At 47.7% G+C, this 5,157-nt stretch overlaps 1 long non-coding RNA gene across 1 annotated transcript; it reads right to left on the bottom strand.

The window, feature by feature from the left end:
- Window positions 1–10: 10 nt before the first annotated feature.
- LOC138836759 (uncharacterized) lies at window positions 11–4,724 on the bottom strand. The gene is made up of 2 exons (XR_011375042.1): window positions 4,440–4,724; window positions 11–522 (listed from the first exon to the last, which is right to left on the bottom strand). It is a non-coding gene; the product is annotated as an uncharacterized lncRNA (long non-coding RNA).
- Between the last annotated feature and the right edge of the window lie 433 nt (window positions 4,725–5,157).

The raw sequence follows: 5,157 nt of genomic DNA, 5'->3' as shown, positions 1-5,157 counted from the left end.
TAATCCATCATGCCATTTAAATGTAGTTTATCTACCCAGAAAACAAACACAAGTACTTCCCAGGTGAAAAAGGTGAACTATGTCCTTTGTCATGTAAATTTGTGTTCCCCCCCCACCACTACCACTGTCAACATAAGAAAAGGAGTGAGCGCTGGAGAATCATCCCATCAAATCAGACCAGGTGAAGACTAAGTTGCTGCTCCAGGCCCAGGACTAGAGAGAGGTGAATGCGGAAGGAACTCCATTTCATATTGCACATTGGCGTGAATGCAGTCTCAGAGAGTGAGCTTGGATGCCCTGCTGTTGAAACTCCAATAAGAAGAGGACAATGCAACTCCATTAGTCACCACCCTGCCTCTGGACATTTCCATCCTTTCATTAAAAATGAAGCTGGCAAAAGCAGAACTCTACCCCAAGAACAGTCACGATGTTATTTTCAAGCGCGTTCCTCCCTTGCTTTTCCTTCCGCGGGGCCCTGGACAGCCAGAATAGAGCTCCTCCCCATCAGGCTTCACAGTGGCCCTGTGGAGTGCACAGAGGTGTCCTGAGGAGCAGCGAGCAGGTGTGGGACCAGATCTCTTCTCCCAGCCTCCCTCTCCAGTCCCCTCTCCTTCCCATCTCCAACTGCATTCTAAATCCCAATGGCCTAAATTAGCCCTGGGGTACAGGTCACACCAAGAGCAGAGAGGGGGTACAGGTCACACCAAAAACAGAGAAGGGATACAAGTCACACTACCAAGAGCAGAGAGGGGATAGAGTCATACCAAGAGCAGAGAGGAGGTACAGGTTAAACACTGAGAATAGAGAGGGGTACAGGTCACACCACTGTGAGCAGAGAGCATCCTATGGGGAGGGGAGAAGATGGCACCCACCAAGGCTGATGAGCAGGAAACCAAACCACACTCCCGCAAACAACCACACACACACACCAAACAACCACACACACACACCCCAAACAATCATAAACATCCCAAACAACCACACACATCCCAAACAACTACACACATCCCAAACAACCACACACACCACAAACAACCACACACATCCCAAACCACACACTTCCCAAACAACTACACACACCCCAAACAACCACACATACCCCAACCACACACACCCCAAACAACCACACACACCAAACTCAGCAGCATTGCTGTTTTGAGACACATCTGCCTGGATAGTCTTCCATCTCCATGGACCAAGAGTGAGGCTAAGGCTTTGGGCCTAGTCAGGGCTTGGACCTCGACTGTCAATAAATAAGCCATATATGCTGCTCATCCGATGATGTCAATTCGCCAACACAATCACTGGGTGCATCTAAGGTTTGGGCTCAGTAGGATAACAGTGGGACAATACATCCTCAGCTACATGCTGGTGGCTGGCACCTATCATCTCAGCTACTTAGCAGGCTGACATTAGAAGGATCAAGGTTCTAGGACAGACCGGGCAGAAAGGTCCACAAGACACTGTTTCTGGGGGAGAAAAACAGTGCGGTGACATGGGCCCGGGAGTCCAACATCACCAGTGAACCTAGAGGAGGTGGATTCAGACACAGTCATACAACATTGGCAGAAAGCAAAGGAACCTAGAGGCAAGGTTCAAGTGGTAAAGCATCCGTATAACAAGTGCAAGGCTCTGAGTTTAAACCCTAGGATCACCAAAATTTTGAACAGCAAAAATGAGCAAAATGTGCTCATTTTAGGGCTTGTCCTGAGTCAAACCCCAGCATACAGGCTTGCATAACCCTCATTGCAACCTTGTGTGTGTTTACTTGACGTCTGAGAAAGAGTGGCTCCAAACCCAGAAACACTTTGCGATTCTACAGATGGAACTCAATCCCAGCTCCCTAAAAAGAGCTGTGGGTGAAGTGTGTCCTTTCTCCTCTGGACCAGGGTTGACATGGTCTCAAGGCCTGGCCCGGCCACATCTGTGACATTCACGGGTCAGTGAGTGTGGCCCTGTGTGTGCTCTCTCTACCTCTGTGGTTCAGACAGTTAACATGTCCTAGAATTCCAGGTTTTGAGCCAGGTGGCCTGATGTCCCCACCTGGCACATCAAGACACTTACATTTCAGTCTCATCACTTGTGGCCTGAAAATAGCAACACAGTCCAATGTATGGAAAAGAAGAAGGAAGAAAAAGATGGGAACGTCTCCCCCAAAGTTTCAAAGGCTCCTCAAGTTGACAACAGAAGGCAATAGGAGACTCAGCATGAGAATGTGGCACCCAAAATAAAGGCCTTTATCAAAAACTTCCCAGTGGATGGGGAAACTGAGTCTCCAAGAGGCAGACGGTGACCCTAGGCTCTTCCTGCCCAGGGGTAGGTAGAGATGTGGGCTGGAGCTTGAAGTATCTGTGCACCTGTTTTAACCCAGTCAGCACGTGGGTCAGGACACTGGTCCTCTTATACAACATCCTCCACTGCCTCCCCCAGTCTCCAAAAGGTAGGATGTATGCAGGGTGCACAAAGAATCGGCACTGAGAACAGGCAAATCCCTGGGAGCCCACAACACAGATGCTTCAATGTATATTATGTACATCCTGGAAAATCACACATGCTCTTGAAAGTGCAAAGTCAGACTTCCTCTTCCCTCCCTCTCACTTTCCCTCCTCACAGGCTAAGCCTTATGCAGAGGTGATAAAAATCAGCCTCAGGATCCAAACCAATGTCCTCAGTCCTGCAAACCCTTCCAGGAGGCAGGGTGGCAGAGCCAGGCTGCCAGTAGAACACACACACAGACACACACACACACACACACACACACACACAGACACACACACAGACACACACACAAACAGACACACACACACACACACACACATACACACACACACACCGCTCATCCCAGAGATGGCTTATTGATGCAATTACATGGTTCAAAGCCAGTGGCACCTGACAGGGGAAGAAAAAGACAAAACCAGAAAGGGAGGGATGGCCCCAGCACTACTCCCTTGGGCCGGCTGTACAAGTGCCAAATGCCTTTTCCTTGTGAACCACAGAGGCAGGTGCGGGCCGGCAAGCAGACAGGACCACAGCCCTGGCAACAGGAGGAAGTGGTAGTTGAGGTTTCCCGATAGATCTCCTGATCCTCTCTGGACCTCAGGACCTCTCCTAGGCTCCCCAGTGCTTTCCCTCTCTGGTCTCTGCTTGGCCTGCTCAAGAGGGACAGACAGACAGAAGTTAAAAGAGCAAGATTAGTTTCCTTTCACCCCTAACCCATCTCCTCATCCCTGTCCAGGGGCAGGGAGTACAAAGGTGGACACACAGGGAATCAAGAGCTCCAGGCTGCTGCCATTGGATCAGTGGGAAACTGGGCTGTTTGCATTTCCAAGTGCTGAATGGCCGGCCACTGTGATGTCCATGTTGATAATTCCTGATGCTTTGTATTCCAGCAAATGTTTAATCCCTCACTGATCAATAATCCTCACTCGGCTGTTCTTTTTTCCCTTTTTTAAAGAACCAAATCCCTTTTTACTCTTCAAATCCTTGAATAAAATTAGGCTGCTTTAGCCCTGGATGCGTTATTCCTCAAAGAAGCTGTGTGGTTTCATAACCTCGGTTGGGGTATTTTTAAAGGGACTGCCTAGACACACTTGTTCTTGGTGTCACCTAACTTGTCTCTGCAATTGCTGTGTGTTATAAGCTGGTCTCCTCAGACACTGCTTTCAACACAGATCTACTTTTTTTTTCGCTCAAAAGAAGAAAATAATTCAAAGTGAAGTTATTTGCCCTAACTAAACCAGTGAGTCTAATCTTTGCATTCCTGGCTTACACTTAAGTCCTTCTGTACAACTTGATTTCTACCTTCCATCTATAATTTCTTTCCAAAACCATATTGAAAAGAAAACAGCTCCATTCCTAGGCCATCTTAAGAAGCTGTACTTCTTTCTTAGAGGCACGGCTGAATGTTTTGGAAAATGCACATGACACATGGAAAGAGACAACGGCTCTGTGCTCACAGGGGATGGGCTGGCAGGGGGGTCTCACAATCCACTCCAGGTCCACCAAAGTTCCACAAACAACGGCAACAGAAAGAAACTGCCTTTCATCTGTAGCAGCAACCAAAGCAGCAACTTTCACCAAAGCTAACCCAAGCCAGGAGTACATCCCACACACACCAACCACTTCCACAGTTAGCCCATAAGAGCCCAAGCAGCTCACCACAATATGTATTAGAAAAACACATAATTTGTGGTGGAGAAAGAAGAGTCTCTCATACAAAAAAGAAAAAAAGGGGGGGGGAAGCTCTTTCAAATGCAATTAACCAAAAGACATATTTCCCCTGTGTTTGTAAAGATCACTCTATGAGAAGCATAGTTTTTGTGTGAGAGGAGGGGGGGGTGGAGAGAAATGGGTTATCCCCACTAGTTAAGAAAGACAATTAAATTACTGGAGATTACCTTCATCATTAAGGAGAATGGGCTTTATTCATATTTACAGACCTAAGCAGACTTCAGTTTCCAGGTCACAAATGAATCTCTTCTCGTCTCAGATGCACATGTGGACACTGACATGGGCTGCTGTTGAGTTGATTGGATAATAATCTTATTCTCAAGCTCCTGCTGGAAAGAAGAGCTCCAGAGGAGGGCAGCAGGGGGAGGGGGAGATGGGTGAGGGAGGGAGGGAGGGAGGGAAGCGAGGAAGGAAGGAAGGAAGGGATAAAAAGAAGAATCCAATCATGTATTCTTCCTGGTTGGAATAAAAACGTAACCCCAGTATCCTGGAAGGGTTTCAAACACAGGCGAACAGTGTGCAGGAGGGTGTGTTAACAGCATGCCTTACCGGTGTGGCCTGCCTGAGACACTCTTAATGAATATTACTTCCTTCCCATTGGCTGTTCCCGCTAGAAACCCAGACCCATCCCTCCTTTCAGAAGTCAGTAATTCAGCTCCAGCCAAAGTCCAGAAAACATGCTCACGCAGGGACAAGGCTCCACCACCGATCCATAACCTTTGTGTCCTACAGTCAACCTGACCAACAGTACATAGGAGTGAATTTTTTCTGCCTTGGGTTGTGTTCCCAGCTTTGTGTCTGTTCTAAACTGAAGGTCCATCAAAGAAAAGAAAAATAGACAGCTTTCTTTAGAGAGAACATGCTGTCCTAAATGCTGGGGAGAAAGAACTTTCTCAATCAGGCTTCCAAAACCAGATCTGAAACGTT

The sequence above is a fragment of the Dipodomys merriami genome, unplaced genomic scaffold (genome assembly GCF_024711535.1).
Source record: "Dipodomys merriami isolate MVZ:Mamm:240054 unplaced genomic scaffold, mDipMer1.0.p SCAF_2576, whole genome shotgun sequence".
Lineage (NCBI taxonomy): Eukaryota > Metazoa > Chordata > Mammalia > Rodentia > Heteromyidae > Dipodomys > Dipodomys merriami.
Note: the sequence above shows the minus strand (reverse complement) of the source record. Positions and strands in the feature narration are given on the sequence as shown.